The sequence below is a fragment of the Panthera leo genome, chromosome A1, assembly GCF_018350215.1.
Source record: "Panthera leo isolate Ple1 chromosome A1, P.leo_Ple1_pat1.1, whole genome shotgun sequence".
NCBI classification, from domain to species: domain Eukaryota; kingdom Metazoa; phylum Chordata; class Mammalia; order Carnivora; family Felidae; genus Panthera; species Panthera leo.
In genome coordinates this window covers 55,004,242-55,026,001 of record NC_056679.1, presented here as the reverse complement: position 1 = coordinate 55,026,001, position 21,760 = coordinate 55,004,242, and the positions used below count along the sequence as shown (strand labels likewise).

The window sequence follows — 21,760 nt, the reverse complement described above, 5'->3', positions numbered from 1 at the left end:
AATGCCTACACCAGGAGTTCTAAATCAGTGTTTTATGTATCTGTGTAACTTAAATGCAAAAAAAAAAAAAAAAAAAAAAAAAAAAAAAAGTACTTGAGCCACACTCCAAACCAATTAAATAAGAATTTCTGGAATAACACTCTGGAATTTACATATTATACTAGGCTTACAATGGTCCTTACTTATGTGACTCTGGTTGAGAACTGTTGACAGTGAGGACAAAATAAAAATAATACTAAAAGTGATAATAACAAAAAATGATAGTAATGATTAAAGGCTTAGAGTGGAACCTTAATAATATCTAAAATTTCAGTAGTGGAAAGAGTAATACAATACAATGAGGATAGCAAAAATATAAGTACAGAACTTTAGGAGGGGTGACGGGAGCAGAATCACCATAGGCCAAAAGGAAAGTGTTTTAAAAGATTGTGGAATAGTCAGTATTCTCAATTCTTGCAAATGCTTCAAGCAATATAAAGACTGAGAAATGTCCAATGGATTTGTCCACAGGAAGCTATTTATTCAGAAGATATTTAGAGGCATAGTGGCAACAGAAATCTGACTTAAATAGGTACTAGTGAACAAATGGTGTGACAAGGTAGATGTGTAGCATAAAGTTCTTTTAGAAATGGAAGTAAACTTTGTTAACACATAAAGAGTAAGAAAGACTTGAAGATCAAGTTGAGTCCCATGTCATTATGTTGTAGTAGAACTGGTCACAGAGATTTCAAGAAAAATGTGAATACAATAGCAGGCCTAAATAGAGACATACAGAAATGAGATTTTGATTTTACAAAGATGATTCTATCTGCTTTGTAGAAAATGATTCAAATGGGGCAAGAATTGAAGTAGAAAATCATTTAGAAGACTAATATAGTCTGAGTCAGAGGTTAAGTAGGGTGGGCTGAATACAGAGTAGCTGTATAAAAAGAGGAAAATAACACAAGCAATGTATATCTTGGATATAAAATCAATAGAGTTTATTTTTTTGATGTTGTAGAAATCTTCAGGTGTGTGATATACCTGAAAAGACCTCCATTTGTGTGTGTGTGTGTGTGTGTGTGTTTTATAAAATTTATTGTCAAATTGGTTTCCATACAACACCCAGTGCTCATCCAACAAGTGCCCTCCTCAATACCCATCACCCACTTTCCCCTCTCCCCCACCCCTCATCAACCCTCTGTTCTCAGTATTTAAGAGTCTCTTATGGTTTGCTTCATTCCCTCTGTGTAACTTTTTCCCCCCCTTCCCCTCCACCCTGGTCTTCTGTAAAGTTTCTCAGAATCCACACAGGAGTGAAAACATATGGTATCTGTCTTTCTCTGCCTGACTTATTTCACTTAGCATAATACTCTCCAGTTCCATCCACATTGCTACAAATGGCCAGATTTCATTCTTTCTCATTGCCAAGTAGTATTCCATTGTATATATAAACCACATCTTCTTTATCCATTCGTCAGTTGGTAGACATTTAGGTTCTTTCCATAATTTGGTTACTGTTGAAAGTGTTATAAACATTGGGGTACAAGTGCCCCTATGCATCAGCACTCCTGTATCCCTTGGGTAAATTCCTAGCAGTGCTATTGCTGGGTCATAGGGTAGATTTATTTTTAGTTTTTTGAGGAACCTCCACACTTTTCCAGAATGGCTGCACCAGTTTGCATTCCCACCAACAGTGCGAGAGGGTTCCCAGTTCTCCACATCCTCTCCAGATCTATAGCCTCTACTACAAAGCTGTAATCATCAAGACAGCACGGTATTGGCATAAAAACAGACACATAGGCCAATGGAATTGAATAGAGACTCCAGAATTGGACCCACAAAGTATGGCCAACTAATCTTTGACAAAGCAGGAAAGAATATCCAATGGAAAAAAGACAGTCTCTTTAACAAATGGTGCTGGGAGAACTGGACAGCAACATGCAGAAGAATGAAACTAGACCACTTTCTCACACCATTCACAAAAATAAACTCAAAATGGATACAGGACCTGAATGTGAGACAGGAAACCACCAAAACCCTAGAGGAGAAAGCAGGAAAAAACCTCTCTGACCTCAACTGCAGCAATTTCTTACTTGATACATCTCTAAAGGCAAGGGAGTTAAAAACAAAAATGAACTTTTGGGACCTCATCAAGATAAACAGCTTCTGCACTGCAAAGCAAACAATCAACAAAACTAAAAGGCAACCGACAGAATGGGAAAAGATATTTCCAAATGACATATCGGATAAAGGGCTAGTATCCAAAATCTATAAAGAACTTACCAAACTCCACACCCGAAAAACAAATAATCCAGTGATGAAATGGGCAGAAGACATGAATAGACACTTCTCTAAAGAAGACATCCAGATGGCCAACAGGTACATGCAAAGATGCTCAACGTCACTCCTCATCAGGGAAATACAAATCAAAACCACACTGAGATACCACCTCATGCCAGTCAGAGTGGCTAAAATGTGTTTTGTAACCAAATAAGTAGATAAGTAACCAAATAAGTAGATAGTGGCACCATTCACTGTGGTCAGGAGAAAATTCCAGGCAAGAAAATTATAGAAATATATAAACTAAGTCTTACATAAACTTACAGATGAAGCAATCAGTAGATATTTTAAAGAAACAGGAATTGACATTGCAAACATAATTGCATGCATTCTAGGTAATTCTCCGGTTTCCTGTAGGAAAAGAATAAAAACCCTACAGATACTCCACCGTGAAGTGTTGAATAAAAGTAAGAGTAAACTTTAAGAGTTCTGGGAATCACAACAATCACCCACATTTGGGAATATTGATGCTTTTGAATTCCTGAATTGTGCAGAAGTTTTTCTGGTTAGATAACAGCTAAACAAAGAATTCTGTTGAAGTGAAGAAATATCTTTGTTTGATTTGTTATGGTCAATTACAATTCTTGTATAGAGAATATAGTTGGTTCATATATTTTTTATCTACTCTGTCAATCTTGCCTTTTGTTGATATATTTAGGTCATTTACTTTAAAGGTAATTAGTGTGTTAGGGCTAAAGTCTATAATTTTTTTGTTTTCTGTTTGTTTTCTCTGTTTCTCATTATTCTCTTTTCTTGTCTTTCTGTTGAGTTACTTGAATATATTCTTAGAATCCCATCTTGATATATATATATGTATCTTGAGATATATAGATATATATATATAGATATATATAGATATATATAGATATATATAGATATATAGATATATATAGATATATAGCGGTTTTGAGTGTATCTTTTTGTATGTTTTTGTATGTGTCTTCCATTTTGAATTTGTGTTTGTGTATATGTGAAGTATGTAAATCTTACTTCAATTAGTTGCTTTTACCTTCCCTACTAGTAAATATCACAGTCTTAAGAATCATATAGTGTCATAATTTTTAATGCAATCACCTATGTGACTTATAAAGCTTATTAAAAGGAAAGTCTATTATATATAACCACATTTTTGTTCTTTCTGTTGTTTTTTCTTTCTTCAATGTTCCAAACTTTCTGCTTCTATCATTTCCTTTCTGTTCTAAGAATTTCCATTAGCCAGTCTTTAAAGGAAGTTCTATCAACAAAGTATTTTATTTTATTTTTACATTTTATTTATTTTGAGAGAGAGGGAGAGACAGAGAGTGAAGGAGGGACAGAGAGAGGGAGAAAGAGAGAGAATCCCAAGCAGGCTCTGCACTGTTAGTGAAGAGTTCCACGGGGGTGGGGGGGTGGGGGGGTGGTCTCGAACCCACGAACTGTGAGACCATGACCTGAGCTTAAACCAAGAGCTGGATGCTTAACCGACTGAGACAGCCAGGTGCCCCTCAACAGATTTTTAAAAAATATTTATTCAGTTTTGAGAGAGAGAGAGAAAGGGACAGAGACAGAGATCACAAGCTGGGGAGGGGAGGAGAGAGAGGGAGACATGGAATCCAAAGCAGGCTCCAGGATCCATGGTGTCAGCACATGTGGGGCTCCAACCCAGGAACCACGATATCATGACCTGAATTGGAGTCTCAGATGCTTAACCAACTGAGCCACCCTGGCGCCTCTCAAAAGAGTATTTTAGTATTTAGATCTAGTTGTCTAAAATATCTACTCTTAGTAGGTTATATAATGATTAGCTACAGCTTTTTTATTCGGAATACTAAATTAGTTGCTTCTACCACCACATTGGGAATAAAATTTCTCACTATTTTTGCTTTTCTCTATGTATTCTCCCATGTTTAAATATTCAGTGTTCCAGCACCAGGGTAGCTCAGTCAGTTAAGCATCAGACTCTTGAATTCTGTTCAGGTCATGATCTCACAGTTCATGAGATTGAGCCCTGAGGTGGGCGCTGCTCTTGGCAGCATGGAGCCAGCTTGGGACTCCCTTTCTCCCTCTCTCCCTCTCTGCCCCTCCTCTACTCTCTCTTTCCCTCTCCTCTCTAAAATAAATAAATAAACTTTAACTAAATATTCAGTGTCACAAACTGAATTTGTTTTTAATATTGGTTTGTAGACAAACACAAAAGACTAATTTTTCATGTTTTTAAATGTAAAAATTATGTGAAAAGTCATCTTTTTACTCAATATTGGTTCTTTTGTGTGCCAAAAATCAATTTCAAATTTTTTAAAGTGTCTTGAAATGAAAAGGGATTTTGCACTCAATATGGCTGCACGCAATTAGTTCTATCTTGTATTAGAGGTAATATAATTCATACTTACATATGAAAGATTTTTTAAAAATCAACTAAATTTATGTATGCCAAGAGGTAAAAGGTATACGCCAAGAGGTATAGTTACAGACACTGAGGTCCACTGTATTGACCTTCATGGATCCATAAGCATTGAATTGAAACAAAACATTTGAATATTGAATATTGAAAATTGAAAAAAAACGAGGCATTGACATTTTGTTAATAAATCAATTTACTTTTGATGAATAATTAATACAGCATCCCAGCCATGCTATAAATACAAATGACACCCCACTGAATAAGTACAATAAACAAGAAAGTCTGAATAACTGTTGTATGGCAAAATAATCAATATGTAGGAAAATGACTTTACATCACTGAATATAAATTAATAAGAGAAATACAGACACCAAATATGTAAAAATTGGAATCCAGAAAAGTAAGCATCTTAGAATTCTTATGGATAACTGAAAATCTTTGACAACTTGAATAGACTTTTTTCTCTTTTCTTTTTCTTTTCTTTCTTTTCTTTCCCTTTCCTTTTCTTTCTTTCTTTCTTTCTTTCTTTCTTTCTTTCTTTCTTTCTTTCTTTCTTTCTTTCTTTCTTTCTTTTTTTGTATTATGGGAAGGAGGCAGGGCCCTTCCCATGTGGAAGTGAAAACATAAAGCTGCAAAATCCAAAACCTAAATCCTTAGTTAAAAAATAAACTTCAGTAAAATTGAATCCACAAGGAGATAAGTTAAGAAATCACCTGTCTCAAACTGTGAGTAGTTGGAGAGTAGGGGAAAACAGTTTGCTACCCAAAGATAAAATTACCTCAGATCCAATAATCCTGGAGGCAAGGAGTTATTTTAAAACAGTCTCTGGTTGTTAGGAATCCTGGAACCTAGTAAAGCAAGCAAAATTCTCTCTAGAGGACTTCTTTCTTCCAAGATTTGCCACAGGTGAAGTTTGATCACACAGGATTATACAACCAAAAATGTCAGAATGCATGGTGAAGCAAGAGTCCACAATGGAGTGGGGGCAGAACAATAACCAGAGGAAGTAGTTATGGAATTATCAGATACAGAGTAAAATACACGCGCGCACACACACACACACACACACACACACACACACACACACACACACAAGCAACTAAGACACTCTTTCAAGTGTATGCCAAAATAAGTTACCTGGAAGAGTGTTTATGGGAGCAAATACATTGGAAATTGAAAATATGGGTCAGAGTGCAGTGCTTACTTCTTCTTGCTAATGACAACCATGTATTTTTCCTCAGCCATCCTTCTCATCCTTCCTGTTACACCCCCTCTTCTCCATCATTTCAGGAGAGGATTGGTGTAGGGAAACTTGGCAATTGTGCATATTGTGTCTGAAATTTTATTTCATAATGCCTGAAATACCATAAGAAAACCATTTGCTTTCTTATAGGCTGAGGTCTGAGCATTTAGTTCAGGAAAACAAAAGGTTCAGAGTAACAGAATCAAGATACTTGAATAAATAATAGTTATGATGAGTTTGGCTGTGCTCAGTCTTATCAGAGAGGGATCTTAATTTTATCATCACAACCTGCTTTTCAGAAAAAGAAGAATAAATAAAGCTGTGATCAAGGATGAGTAATTAGGAAAATTTTTTCATGTATAGCGTGACATGTCATCTCCAGGAGTAAATTTTAGAAATACTCTTTAGGAAAGTGATTTTAGATCTCACACAAAAAGGATTAAGATATCAAAAATATCTGAACATATGAAAGGGTTAACTGTCCTATGAATGAGACCTTTTTAATATTTACAGTTAGTAAACCATAAATATACAGTTGACATTTTCTTTCTCCTAAATGTTAGCGAGAAATTTTTAGTTTGCTCCCAAGGGGTTATTTTTTAGAAATCTAATTTTATGTATGTTTCCATTTTCAGTTTTAATGTATTTTGAACAGAGATAACTATCAGAGATTATTAAATTTCTTCTTGGGGAATTAATTTACCAGTATTTGTATTGTAATATAATATAATATGATATGATATGATATGATGTAATAAATACAGTATATTACTTTTCTGGTTTATATTGTAAATCCATGTGTACTTATATATACAGTGGATGTATATTTATGAATAGTTGTGTGTGTGCCATTGTATATTTGCTTGTGGTTGTAGTTTTGTATATTTGTGGTTGTATTTGTGTTTCTGCTTAATTTAATTCATGATATTCTTTTGTAATGAGAATATCTCAACTTTAAATTTGGCAACTTTGCTTTTAAACAATATTTAATAGTTTTTATTGCAGATTTGTTCTTCCCTGTGAAGGCTAGTTCTACTTTCTGAGAAGAAACTTTTCTTTTTAATCTTTTTGAAGGTATGAATCACATAATTTCTATGTTCCTGTCCTACTCTGAACAATAAATCCAGTTCAAAGAAAGTTATTTCTTCAATGCTTTAGGGTAGTCTTCTTATATATCTTTCAATAGGACTTTTTTTTTTTTTTGCTTTAGCTTCCTGCTTGTTATGTGTCTTCCTCTGCTGTGAAAAAGCATCACCAGACAGTTTTATTTTTTCCCCCTCTTTAATGGATTCTTTGTAACCCTCTCAATTCACTGGTGTTAGAAGAGTTTTATTCTGTTCCTCAAGAGTTTTCCTTTTAGCTATGCTGTTGTCACTAAAAAGTTTCATTGTCCAGGGTTTGTGACTGTTTTTTTCTTTGTTTCTTTGTTTCTTTCTTTGTTTCTTTTTTGTTTGTTTGTTTTCTTTCTCTCTCTTTTCTTTCTCTCCTCTTTCTTTCTTTCTTTCTTTCTTTCTTTCTTTCTTTCTTTCTTTCTTTCTTCTTGGCTAGGTTTTATCTAATAATAGGTAGAAATTAAATCAGAATTTTATTGTCTCATTTTCATCAGAGTTAGGAGAGAGAAATAATTAGAAATTGTTATGGCTATTATGATCTACAACTGACTCAAATATTATCCTAAAGAAGACACAAAGTTTAAGATTTTTATTGATAGAGGTTCAACTCTATACTCTATATAATCATAGCTTAAAATATTATTTTATATTTGGGAGGAATATAAAGGGAAGGAATACCTTCTTAAAGTCTGGTACAGAGTATCATGTATTGTCCCATTCTCAATGTATAAATGACCTGACATGTCACTGTTACCCACACCCTCAATTCTATTTCCTGAAAGGCTCTTTTTTCTTCCTGGAACATTATATAGACCATTAGCAGGATCTCTCTACTCACCTTTTGACTATTCTATGTCAACAATATCATCTTTTGCTTCTGTCTGTATTCCAGAAAACTGAGGAGTACAAAAATCAAGTCAGTGAAGCTATTACTATAGATGAGGGATTGAACTCAAGAAATGAAGTCCCTACAAAGAAAAAAAAAAAGAAAATCTTATCTACAAATATATTTAGGGAATCAAAAGAGATAACCAATTTAAGGAACAGTTACATCAAAGATTTTTAGAAATAATATAATTTTTAGAAAGAATCACTTAACTTATATAAGAAGAAAAACAAAGACGTGGAAGAGAAGAGAGTTATCTCTAATTTTGAGATACTAAGGTGTTTGGAATGTTTGTTATACATATAACTAAAATTGGATTTTTTGATGTTTATTTATTTTGAGAGAGAGAGAGAGAGAGAGAGAGCGAGCGAGCACACAGGTAGGGAAGGGCAGAGAGAGGGAGAGAAAGAATCCTAAGCAGGTTCCCTGCTGTCAGCATGGTGCTTGATGTGGGACTCAATCCCACAAACCGTGAGATCATGACCTGAGCTGAAATCAAGAATTGGATGCTTAACCAACTAAGCCACCCAGGCACCCCCAACTAAAAATGTTTAAAGGGAAGCTGAAAAAAGTCTAAACTGCTATTCAGTAGATATGACTGGATTAAAAACAATTTTCATTTATGTGTTTATTAAATAAAACTTCTCCTTATCTATTCTCTATAGCTTTCAATATGTCCTAAAGCAAAAGGATCATCCAAGAAAGAATTTGTAGCACAAGGAATCTAGCATGTGTCCTTGCATTTAGCAGTTAGTTAACATCTTAAAAATAGTAAATCCATACATGGGCACCTGGGTGGCTCAGTTGGTTGAGCGTCCAACTCTTGATTTTGGTTCAGGTCATGATACCAAGGTTGTGGGATCAAGCTATTTGAGCTCTGTGCTGAGCGTGGAGCCTGCTTAAGATACTCTCTCTCCCTCTCTCTCTCTCCACCCCCCAGGCTGCCCCTCTTCCCCTGCTTGCACCCTCTCTTTCTAAAACAAATAATAATAATAACAAGAACAATAATAAATCCATATAGAAGTACAAAATATTCTACTAAGAACTCTTCAAAAGCATCAAGGATAATTTAAGCTTCTATATCAGTGGCAATATCTGAAGATTTTTTTTATTGTCACTACAGGACATTTGCTCTGGGCATCTAGGGAATAGATGTCAAAAATGCTGCTAGACACTTTATAATGCATAGGGCAGTCCCCACACAAAGAATTATTAGTCCCAAATTTTACTAGTGCTTAAAGTTAAAAATTTTGATCTATACTGATTTAGAAAAGATATAGTGGAAGAAAAAGAAGGGGGAGGAGGAGAAAAAGAAGGCAGGGGAGTCGAAAAGGAAGACAAAAAGAGAGGAGGGAAGGAGAGGAGGAGAAAGGTGAAGACAAAGAAGAGAGACAGAGAAAGGGGAAGGGAAGGAAGAATAGAGAGATGAGGGGGAAGTGAGAAATATTGTTGATATATTAAGGAAGGCATCAAAGACATTTTCCATTTGATTTCCAGGTTTCTTTCTTAGCATCTGTATATTTGGAAAATATTTCAATCCAGTTATGATCTAATGGAGGTACTGTATGTGATTATGTTCAGATATTTGAAAATCAAGAACTTATTTTCCTGGACTATCAAAATCTTGACACATGAGTTAAATGCACCGTAAAACCAACTACAATTATATTATAATTACAGATTGGTGAGAAGAAAAAAAAAAAAGAAAAAAGCTTCCCAGTAATCATGAGTGTTCAATTTTGTACATAAATATTAGGAAAATGCCCAGATAGACACATTTAAGAACTTCTTAATTTCTTAATATTATTTCCCATGTAATTGATATGACTGATAATTATATTTAATAATTAAATAAAAGGAATTAATGAGTATACTTCATACATTAGTTTCATTCATAGCATTAATTATATGTATTATTGACAGTTTTTTGTACATGGAAAACTAAAGTAGTAGTTCTCTTATAATCTGAGAACAACTACATTTGGTTAATGTATTACTATGAATCAACAGAAATAAGAGAATTTTTCAGAGATAACAGGATTTCCATGGTGAAGCTATCGATTTCATATTAATTCTAGTAATTAGCAATGCAAACTGATCTAAATGGTTCAAATAAATGTAATCTCAGGATATTAGCTGGTTGTCATATTAATATGATGAGGAATAAATTAATCATTTTATTAGAAAAAACTGAATTTCATCAAGTTAACTAAAGTTACAAGTCCAAAATTGGGCTGTTTATTCTCTTAATTTTATAATACATATATTTTTATGAATTACATTTAAAGATAGTTAAGTAAATTCTATTTTTAGAAAAAAGTCTTTAAGGAGACTGGTTTCAAAGTGAAAATTATTATATATTTTCAGGCTTAGAATTTGTTCAGAAAATTAGAGTGAAGAAAGTCTTAACATATAATTACATTTTAAGATCGCCATAGTTATGAATTATGCATGTATTATCATCCTCAAAGTACATATTGAGATCACCCAATAATCTCTCCCTCAATTCATGTAATGTCATCTGTTTACAGATACAGTGAAATAACCTATAGAAACATAAATTTAGGGTGGCTCAGTTGGTTGAGCGTCGGACTTCAGCTCAGGTCATGATCTCACAGTTTGTGAGTTTGAGCCCTGAATCAGGCTTGCTGCTGTCAGTGCAGAGCCTGTCTTGGATCTTCTGTGCCCCCCTCTCTCTGCCCCTTCCCAGCTCACACTCTCTCTCAAAAACAAATAAATCTTAAAAAAACCCATAAATTTAAAGTTTTTTTGTTTAGAAAGATAGTTTTTCTTTCACTGATAATAGTTTTTCTACTAAATATACTTCTATTTAATATAAAAAAAACTTGATATGTAAAAATTGAGAATTTTTGCAACCCAGAGACAAATAACTGTTACATTTTTAAAGTATAAACTAAAAAATTGAAAGATGCTTCTATTTTTGTTTTTTGTTATAAAAATATAGTAATATACCACTGTTTTAAATCTTGAAAGAGAATTATTGGGGCCAATGGTCTCAATAAAACCATACATTTATTGGCCAACATTTGAAATCCAAGGAAGTCATGTATCAATGTATATATAGTAATTCTTAACTGTTTCTCTCTCTCTCTCTTTCCCTTAAAAAAATTAAGACACTGTGTAAACTTACTGTCTGCCTTTGATAATTAAGTCCAATTGTTAATTAGGGTCACTACTTTAAGATCTTAGAATGATTTGATATTTCTCCTTGTATGATTTATGCATCTTTTTAAATTTGATAAATTATGGTACTTTTTTATGAATATAATTTATTGTCAAATTGGCTTACTACAACACCCAGTGCTCATCCCAACAAGTGCCATCTTCAATGCCCATCACCCATTTTCCTCTCTCCCCAACACCCCCCATCCACCTTCAGTTTGTTCTCTGTATTTAAGTCTCTTGTGGTTTGCCTCCCTCCCTCTCTGTAACTATTTTTCTCCCCTTCCCTTCCCCCATTGTCTTCTGTTAAGTTTCTCAAGATCCACATATGAGTGAAAACATATATCTGTCCTTCTGACTGATTTATTTCACTCAGCATAATACCTTCCAGTTCCATCTACATTACTGCAAATGGCATGATTTCCTTCTTTCTCATTGCCAAGTAGTATTCCATTGTATATATAAACCACATCTTCTTTATCCATCCATCAGTTGATGGACATTTAGGCTTTTTCCATAATTTGTCTATTGTTGAAAGCACTGCTATAGTCATTGGGGTACATGTGCCCCTATGCATCAGCACTCCTGTAACCCTTCAGTAAATTCCTAGTAGCGCTATTGCTGGGTCATAGCGTAGTTCTATTTATTTTTTTGAGGAACCTCCACACTGTTTTCCAGAGCAGCTGCACCAGTTATGCATCTTAATTGCTGAAGAAAAGGAGCAATTCAGTCCATACCTTTGATATGATATGCCTAGGAAACAACATCTTTATTTTTTAACTGGTTAATATTGATTGCAAGGCAGTATGAAATCACAAGAAAAGAGAAAAGGAAAGTGAAGGACAACTATCATTAAGTTGGTAGGGAAGCACATTGAATCCTTTCATCTCTGATAGTTTTTTTGCTTTTTTTTTTTTTTTTCCTCTTTTTCCAGCAATTTGAATGGGTGATTGGGTATGTGATTGTGACATATCAGGGGCAAAAATGGGAGAGATTGTGCTGCACTGGGAAACAATTTCTTGTGGCCTATGAGGATTTCAAGCTACTTAGAATTTTAAATTGTATTTAAGTATTATATAATGTCTATCTTCAGTATAATCTTTAGATTCTCAAAGATAATACAAGCTTCCAATTTACTTCTAGACAGGGGTTTTTTTTTTTTTTTCATTAAGTTATTTGGCACAATCACTATGTGTGCTTATGCTTATTATAATTATGTGTGTGTGTGTGTGTGTGTGTGTGTGACTTATTTTGAGGTTAGCACATGAAAGAAATTTAAAATAATGATAACTATTTTACCTATTTAATACTAGTTTGTTTTTAATTTAGTAATTTTAGTAGTTTCATATAATAACAAAATTTATATCATATCAAAACTTTAGAAAGGTATGGACAACAATCTAATATTACAAAATTTTAAGTATATGAAAATAAATATTAATATCATTCACCAAATACAATTAGTTTATTAGTATATCATATATTGTAGCTAAATGTTTTTCTAGGTATTGAAAGTTGTTTGCTTTTCTGGAGATAAATAAATGTGTCAAGCCAGAAAATTATGACATATTTATATCCAACAGGAAGAATTCTGAATTTCATTAGTATTTTGAAGGTTTTGGAAATAATCTTGTGAAGAACTTTACTATGTAATTCAGTGTCACAATCTCACATTTTGGCAAAAAACTGCAATCAGAAACTCAATAAACAAATATTAAATCTCTGTTATTTTTTTAGATGGATTAAATATTTGCAACTAACCTTTGTTTTTACAATTCAGGTCTCTGTGGCATTAGAAAATTTGCCTGTGTTTGCATTTTCACTATATAACAAATGCTTGCCCAGCAAGGAAAAAAACATACTACCAAACACCCTTGCCTAATATGTCTTATACTGAACATGATGATAATCTTAACCCTTTCTCTGAGGAAAATGTAAACACTAACAGTTTATATATATATATATATATATATATATATATATATATATATATATATATAATTGAAACCTCAAGAAATTTTTCTATCTTATTTTTCTTTAGCCCTAACTATATATTTTAAAAAGAACGTATTTTCTCTCATTCTACTAAAATTTATATTTATTTCCTGAAACATTATTTTTATTCATGAATTGAAAAGTAGTTTTCAAATATGTAATCTTAACATTTGGACAAATTTCCTTTCATTTGTCCTGTTCTGAAATTTAGATTGGGATTAACATTAGATATTATTTTCTTTTCTGACTCTTAATTTTATGTAAATTATCATAGAAGTGAAGTTCTTTCATAATTAATGTTTGTCAGTAGTAGCGAGCTTGGACTGTTTTTTTCCTCTCAGGTTCACTCCTGCCAATAAGGAGGCTCTTCTTCCTAGAACCACACATATAGGGTAAGCTGATATCTCCAAATCCAAATCCAATTTCCGGCAGCCTATCACTCAGTCCTAATGAAATTCAGAATTCTTGTTGGATATAAATATGTCATAATTTTCTGGCTTGACAAATTTATTTATCTCCAGAAAAGCAAACAACTTTCAATACCTAGAAAGACATCCACCATAAGTTTCCACTTACTTTAACTGTTTTGCTGCATTTCTGATACTGAAATAGAGTACATGCAAATATTTATTGGAATATTAAGGAGACTTGAGGCACAGTGCCCCATGTATAGTGAAAACTACAAAAAGTGTATTTTTAAGTAGGTGCAATAATTACGAAGTAGATTTAAAATAATGTAATGCCCTGTTTTAGTGAGAAAAAAAATAGACTTAGATTCAATTAATTAAACTTCAAAAGTAGATAAATTGGGAATGAAAATCCCATCTTGCGGTGTCTTTTGAAGTTTAAGTAAAATAATTTGTCTTTAGTATCTAATGTATTAGCAATACTATGTTTCATTTTCCAACATAAGGCCATTGTCTCTTATTAGTCATTAGTTTGACTTGTCCTCTGTCCCCCCCCCCAATATGTATATCTAGATCTAGATATCTACAGCCAATATCTGTAGAGAAAAAAAGAGAGAGAGAGAGAGAGAAGAAAGTCAAATAAGTGGACAAAATATGTGTGTGCGTAATTAATCAATAAACACTTCTTGATAAAAATCAAGCCATAAGAAAAAATGTGATCCTTATCTAAGGTATGTACAATTCATTGGGGGCAGTGGGGGCATTTACAAATGGAATGATATTTCCAGGCATTAAATAATGAGTTTCAGGTCAGAGTCACATAATTTCTCAAGGTTTTTTTGAGGTCGATGTTATTCAGTGCACACTAGGGATTGATATGCACTTTATTCACAGAAACAGTGCCAAAGTAGTTTCTGATATTTGTCATCATTTAACATTTCCTTTTATTATGATGATAATTAATAGTCACTAACTTCAATTCCTGGAAGCATAAGAAATTAAGTTAGAAGGGTGCTTTGGGGTCAATTTGTCCACTACATTCATTTTCCAATAAGGAAAGTTAAATAACTTCCTTTATTTAATTTCAGAATAGCTGAGAATTAAGGTCAAAGACTTATAAAATTCCATAACTCCCACATCAATTGCTTTGCTTCTATTATTCTATAATTCTTGTTTTCCTCAACTTTATTCCTCATTACTTTTTCTTTCATTTCCTCCTCTCATACTTTTTTTCCCAACTCACTACAGTGCTGTTTTCTGAATCTAGAGTAGCCTGATGCTACAAATGTATTTCTCAAGATGCTGTATTCCTATTTTTCTCTACTAATGCCATATTAATAGTGATTCCATAGAGAGGCATTAAAAAAATTCTATATGTATTTATTCATATAGCATTTTAACAATTGTTTGATTAAATAGGAGTCCAATTTCCAATTAACAATTATATAAAATATAGAATAACAAGACATAAACTAATCTTGAGCAGAATGCTAGTGATCTCTTTTCAGTAACTCTAGATATTACAATCTTGGTTGTATTAGTCAACTGATATTTAAATTATTTTATATATCTCTATTTAAAAAAAACCAAATTCTTTATATTTAAAGTTAATAAAGGGCTTATTTAAAAATAAAATTAGTATAGTAAGATATAACATTGTAATAAATCTGATTTGAAAATACACATTGATGTTAACATACCATTAAAATATCTTTGAATATAAATATATTTCATAATATTAAGATTGTATAATAGTTTTATGGTTATAACTGCTGTTCGTCTTTGTTAATATGGATCAGGGAATCTTGGACAGAAGAATCTATTCTACCTATCAGGAATTTAGGTAAATTTGTATCACACCTTCCAGTTTGACTTATGAGAACATAGAGACAACCACAAGATTTCAATGAATTAGGGTGTCTTTTTCCATATGATCATGAGTGTCCCCTTAGCTGTGTGTAAGCAACCCATTTCAATTCCATCCTAACCACCTAATGGCCAAATTCAACCCTCGTACTGGTTTTTACAAAAGTCTACTAATTAATATAGTTAAAAAATATTATCAAGTGTCATTCTTACTGCATTACTGTTAAAGGATCATATCACATAAATTAGTCCATGGCTCTCTGACTTGTAAACCCCATAAGATTGTGCCTCCTTTCTGTTACCTTCTGTTAGCTCCCTAATGTCCATGCCTATGCTTGGGATTCTTTTATTATTAGCTTTTTCTAAGTTAGTTTATGAATTAGTTTTAGCAAAAGTGTTAAATATCACAATAAATAGAATTCTGGTACCAAGCACTAGGAGTATAATATTTTCACCATTACCTTATAGAAAAGTCTGGTATGAATCCTTTAAACAAATTGCAATGACTAGTCAGAGTTATTTTCTATCATGAGTGAAATCATATGATATTTGTTTCTCTGATTGACTTATTTCACTTAGCATACTACATTCTAGCTCTATCCACACCATTGCAAATAATAAGACCTCATTCTTTTAGATGACAGAATAATATTCCATTGTATGTATGTATACCACATCTTCTTTATCCATTTATCAATCGATGGATATTTGGACTCTCTCCACATTTTGGCTATTGTTGATAATGCTGCTATAAACATTGGGGTGCACATACCCCTTCGAATCTGTATTTTTGTATCCTTTGGGTAAATACCTATAGTGCAATTGCTGTATCATGGGGTAGTTCTATTTTCAGTTTTTTAAGGAACCTCCATATTATTCTCCACAGTGGCTATACCAGTTTGCATTCCCACCAACAGTGCAAGAGGGTTCCCCTTTCTCTGCATCCTCACCGCCACCTGCTATCTCTCCTCTTGTGTTTTAATTTTAGCCATTCTGACAGGCGTGACATGATGGTATCTCATTGTGGTTTTGATTTGTATTTCCCTGATGATGTTGAGCATGTTTTTATGTATCTGTTAGCCATATGGTTGTCTTCTTTTTTGAATGTTTATTTATTTATTTTGAGAGTTAGAGAGTGGGCCTGTGCACATGCACACTCTTGTGTGAGTGGGGGAGGGGCAGAGACAGAGGGAGAGAGAGAGAATCCCAAGCAGGCTCCATACTGGTACAGAGCCCATTTCTTAACTGGGCTATTTGCTTTTGGGGTGTAGAGTTTGGTAAATTCTTTATCAGATATGTCATTTGCAAACATCTCCCAATTGGTGGTCTGCCTTTTAGTTTTGCTGAGTGTTTCCTTTGCTGTGCAGAACTGTTTTATCTTGATGAAGTTCCAATAGTTCATGTTTGCTTTTGTTTCCCTTGCCTTCAGCAACATGTCTAGGAAGAAGTTGTTCTGGCTGAGGTCAAAGTGGTTGCTGTCTGTTTTCTCCTCTAGGATTTTTTCTAAATTTGTTTATTTATTTTAAGGGAGACAGAGAGAGAGTGGGAGGGGCAGAGAGAGAGAGAGAGAGAGAGAGAGAGAGAGAGAATCCCAAGCAGGTTCCGCACTGCCAGCGCCGAGCCCGACATGGGGCCAGAACTCACGAACCATGATATTGTGATTTAGGTCATAAATGAGAGTTAGATGCTTAACTGACTGAGCCACCCAAGCACCCCTCTCCACTAGGATTATGATGGTTTCCTGTTTCACATTTAAGTCTTTTATCCCAATATGAGTTGGGAAACACAAGAGGACACTATTGCTTCATTGTATTGGAAAACTACATTATGAATATCCTAGGCATTTTACCTTATTTATTTTCACATTCTTTAGGGTAAATGTCAAAAGCAGCAGAGACCTAAAGGATTTTATCAGTGAGGAACTGGTAGGATATGATGACATATTCAAGTTGGATCATTTGAGGATAGTTGTAAAAAAGAGACTATTGTAAAAGTGCCTTCAGGGGTGCCTGGGTGGCTCAGTCGGTTAAGCATCAGACTCTTCATTTCAGCTCAGGTCATGATCCAAAGATTGTGAGATTAAGCCCTGTGTCGGGCTCTGCAATGAAAGCTGGAACCTGCTGGGGATTCTCTCTCTCCCTCTGTCTCTGCCCCTCCCCCACTCTCTTTCTGTCTCAAAAATAAAAAAAAGAATAAATGTTTTTAAAAAAAGTGCCCTCAGGATATAGGGAAACTACCATATGAAATAGTGCAATAGGAATTGTGCTCCCTTGCCACTGCTAGGCCCACAGAGTGAGGGGGATTTGTGGCCTCCAGAACCTGAAGACTCAGGAAGTTCTGTGGAGAGGGCCATCTGACAGGTACTCTTCAGCACCTGTCAGTGGATGCAAACAGATGTGACATGGTGGAACCAGTTCCCCATAGCTTACCACCCTCCTACCATCTCTTGCAGGGGCTCTCTCTTAGCAGCAACCACTCAAAGCCCGAAGGCAAAAAATGCCTACTGAAACAGCCTAGGCAGGTTAGCCTCCCTGGGCCCTAGGCAGGTGAATAAGAATAAAGTGGGCCTAGCAAGGCAAACAAAAGATATCCAACGCAATGCCTAAATTGTGGTGGAAAGAGGCAGTGTAGCTTCTCTACCTGGGGGTAATTCCTTGTCTATCCAAAGCTTTCATTTTTGCTAATACCAGAAATAGCTTTCCCTGATTAAGGTCACAAAAATTCGTGTAATTTCTTCATACAAACTGCAATGACATGAAATATTTTATCTGTGCCTGAAAATAAAATAAAAACTTTCCCATCAATGTCATCTACTCCTTTTTTTAAATCAATTATCATCCAAATTGTGTGTTTTCTGATTCTTTGTCTATCTCACAGCCATTAAATCCCAATATATCCAAAATAAATTATCTCTCTAGGAACATCTGTGTCTTCCTTAGTACAACCTACTCACCATCACCCATGCATTAGCCACAAATATCCATAAACATAAACATTATTCCTAATCTCTCTCTCTCCCATGTACACTACTTTACCAATTGGCAAACTATTTACCTTGTAATTCTATTTCAAATATGTTAATCCTTTATATCACAAACAAAATCAATTTTGTAGCGTCCACCGTCTTCACTTCGCTGGAATACAGCAACAGCATCTAAACTCTTGCACTTTCTGTTGTTTTTTTATTTCTTCAAACCAATTTTAAGTTCTCCAGACAGAGCTGCATATCATGCTACATTCGTTTTTTGAATCATTCCATTTTTATCTTTTGAATTTAGAGGAGAGACAAGAATCTTCCTTAACTCTGTCATCCTTTCCTTCATAGTCTCTCATCTTTGTGTCTCTTATCCCAGTCTTCTCATACATTCTTCTTGTAGCAGATTTTTTAGCAGATGTTTTAATGTAGCATGTCCTTTCTTAGATCCTAGAGTTCTGACATGTTCCTTCTTTCTGGAGCCACTCCCCTGTTTGCTTCTTCTGCTTAACTCATACCCATTTCAAGTTTCCTTGAAGAGGTTTTCCTTGCAGTTTAGGTTGGGCTAGATCACCTGTCGACATACCCAGCACATGTAGGTATACCATCATAAAATAAAATATATTTTTATTCCTTTTTTTATTTTTATAGTTATTCTTTAACTAACTGTGAACTATATGAGATCAGAAATCATGACTGCCTGGGGCACCTGGGTGGTTCAGTTGGTTAAGCATATGACTTCAGCTTAGGTCACAATCCCATGGCTCATGAGTTTGAGCACCGAGTTGAGCTCTGTGCTGACAGTTCAGAGCCTGGAGCCTGCTTCATATTCTGTGTCTCCCTCTCTCTCTGCCCCTCTCCTGCTTGCACTCTGTCTCTTTCCCTCAAAAATAAATAAACATTATCAAGACAGCATGGTATTGGCATAAAAACAGACACATAGACCAATGGAATAGAATAGTAACCCCAGAACTAGACCCACAAACGTATGGCCAACTAATCTTTGACAAAGCAGGAAAGAACATCCAATGGAAAAAAGACAGTCTCTTTAACAAATGGTGCTGGGAGAACTGGACAGCAACATGCAGAAGGTTGAAACTAGACCACTTTCTCACACCATTCACAAAAATAAACTCAAAATGGATAAAGGACCTGAATGTGAGACAGGAAACCATCAAAACCTTAGAGGAGAAAGCAGGAAAAGACCTCTCTGACCTCAGCCATAGCAATCTCTTACTCGGCACATCCCCAAAGGCAAGGGAATTAAAAGCAAAAGTGAATTACTGGGACCTTATGAAGATAAAAAGCTTCTGCACAGCAAAGGAAACAACCAACAAAACGAAAAGGCAACCAACGGAATGGGAAAAGATATTTGCAAATGACATATCGGACAAATGGCTAGTATCCAAAATCTATAAAGAGCTCATCAAACTCCACACCCGAAAAACAAATAACCCAGTGAAGAAATGGGCAGAAAACATGAATAGACACTTCTCTAAAGAAGACATCCGGATGGCCAACAGGCACATGAAAAGATGCTCAACGTCGCTCCTTATCAGGAAAATACAAATCAAAACCACACTCAGATATCACCTCACGCCAGTCAGAGTGGCCAAAATGAAGAAATCAGGAGACTATAGATGCTGGAGAGGATGTGGAGAAACGGGAACCCTCTTGCACTGTTGGTGGGAATGCAAATTGGTGCAGCCACTCTGGAAAGCAGTGTGGAGGTTCCTCAGAAAATTAAAAATAGACCTACCCTATGACCCAGCAATAGCACTGCTAGGAATTTATCCAAGGGATACAGGAGTACTAATAGGGGCACTTGTACCCCAATGTTTATAGCAGCACTCTCAACAATAGCCAAATTATGGAAAGAGCCTAAATGTCCATCAACTGATGAATGGATAAAGAAATTGTGGTTTATATACACAATGGAATACTACGTGGCAATGAGAAAAAATGAAATATGGCCTTTTGTAGCAACGTGGATGGAACTGAAGAGTGTGATGCTAAGTGAAATAAGCCATACAGAGAAAGACAGATACCATATGGTTTCACTCTTATGTGGATCCTGAGAAATGTAACAGAAACCCATGGGGGAGGGGAAGGAAAAAAAAAAAAAGAGGTTAGAGTGGGAGAGAGCCAAAGCATAAGAGACTGTTAAAAACTGAGAACAAACTGAGGGTTGATGGGGGGTGGGAGGGAGGGCAGGGTGGGTGATGGGTATTGAGGAGGGCACCTTTTGGGATGAGCATTGGGTGTTGTATGGAAACCAATTTGACAGTAAATTTCATATATTAAAAAAAAAAACAAAAAACAAAAAACAAAAAAAAACCATTAAAAAAATTCCTAACTGCCTGTTTAACACCCAAAAGTCCTACTAGACAGGTTGAAATTTTGTTATATATTGTGTATTCAATGAAAATAACTGAGTATGTATATTTAAACACTTTATCATTGAAGTATTATAAAATAGTTTTAGAACTAGAGATTTCTTTTTAAGTAACAATGAATAACAGATTTCTTAATATAGTGTTTTAAACCTACCACATATTACTAAGTGATATGTACCTATCTTCATATATTTATATTAAGATCAAAGATCAGTTTTCTTGATATAAAAGAAATCCTGTCAGTTTCATTCTTAATTATTATGTATTTACATCACTAATAAAATGGTTTCTGTGTTTTTCATGTAATCAGCTTAAAGCACCATTAAAAAAAACCATCCTTTTCCTAAACAGTTAATGATCACAAAGGATATGGAGGTGTATGTGTGTGTGTGTTAGAATGAAGTGTTTTAGTAGATAAAATTTAGAGTTACAGAGCTCTCATAAACTAATAGTGCTTTTAAAACCAAATATGCCCATTAATTTATTCAATGAGTAATATATACTTTTAAGAGCTTATTATTATATCCAATATTGTTTCAGGTACTTTAGATCTCCTAGTCACTCCTCTATACCCTGTGAGATGGTTACTAAGGTTTCTTTTCCCTTTCTTTTTTTATTACATTTTCCCTTTTTTATTTCATTATTGAGAAAACTAGAGTTTGGAGATAAAATATTAACCTTCCCATGGTCATACGTATAATAAATGACATGTTTCAGGGATGGCAATAACTCTGTTGAATATCAAATCCTATGCTCTTAATTTATTTACATACTTTTTTGACACAAAGTAGAATTTTCAACATAAATTCTTTCAAGGGGAAGAAAAATTCTATATTCCTAGTAACAGCCAAGGTTTTAAAACTTAAAATATCAATCATTTTAGGCTAAGCATCATTGTAAAATTTGGCTAAATTGGGACATTATTTTAAGTTTTAATATTGATAAATATTTCTGTACAGTAATTTAGGCAAGAAGAATGGGGATCTTTAAACACTG

The 21,760-nt window shown here is 34.3% G+C and overlaps 1 long non-coding RNA gene across 1 annotated transcript; it reads right to left on the bottom strand.

Moving 5' to 3' along the window:
- Positions 1-7,462: 7,462 nt before the first annotated feature.
- Positions 7,463-19,051, bottom strand: LOC122199320. Its single transcript, XR_006193463.1, has 3 exons — positions 18,449-19,051; positions 7,896-8,025; positions 7,463-7,500 (listed from the first exon to the last, which is right to left on the bottom strand). It is a non-coding gene; the product is annotated as an uncharacterized LOC122199320 (long non-coding RNA).
- Positions 19,052-21,760: the final 2,709 nt, after the last annotated feature.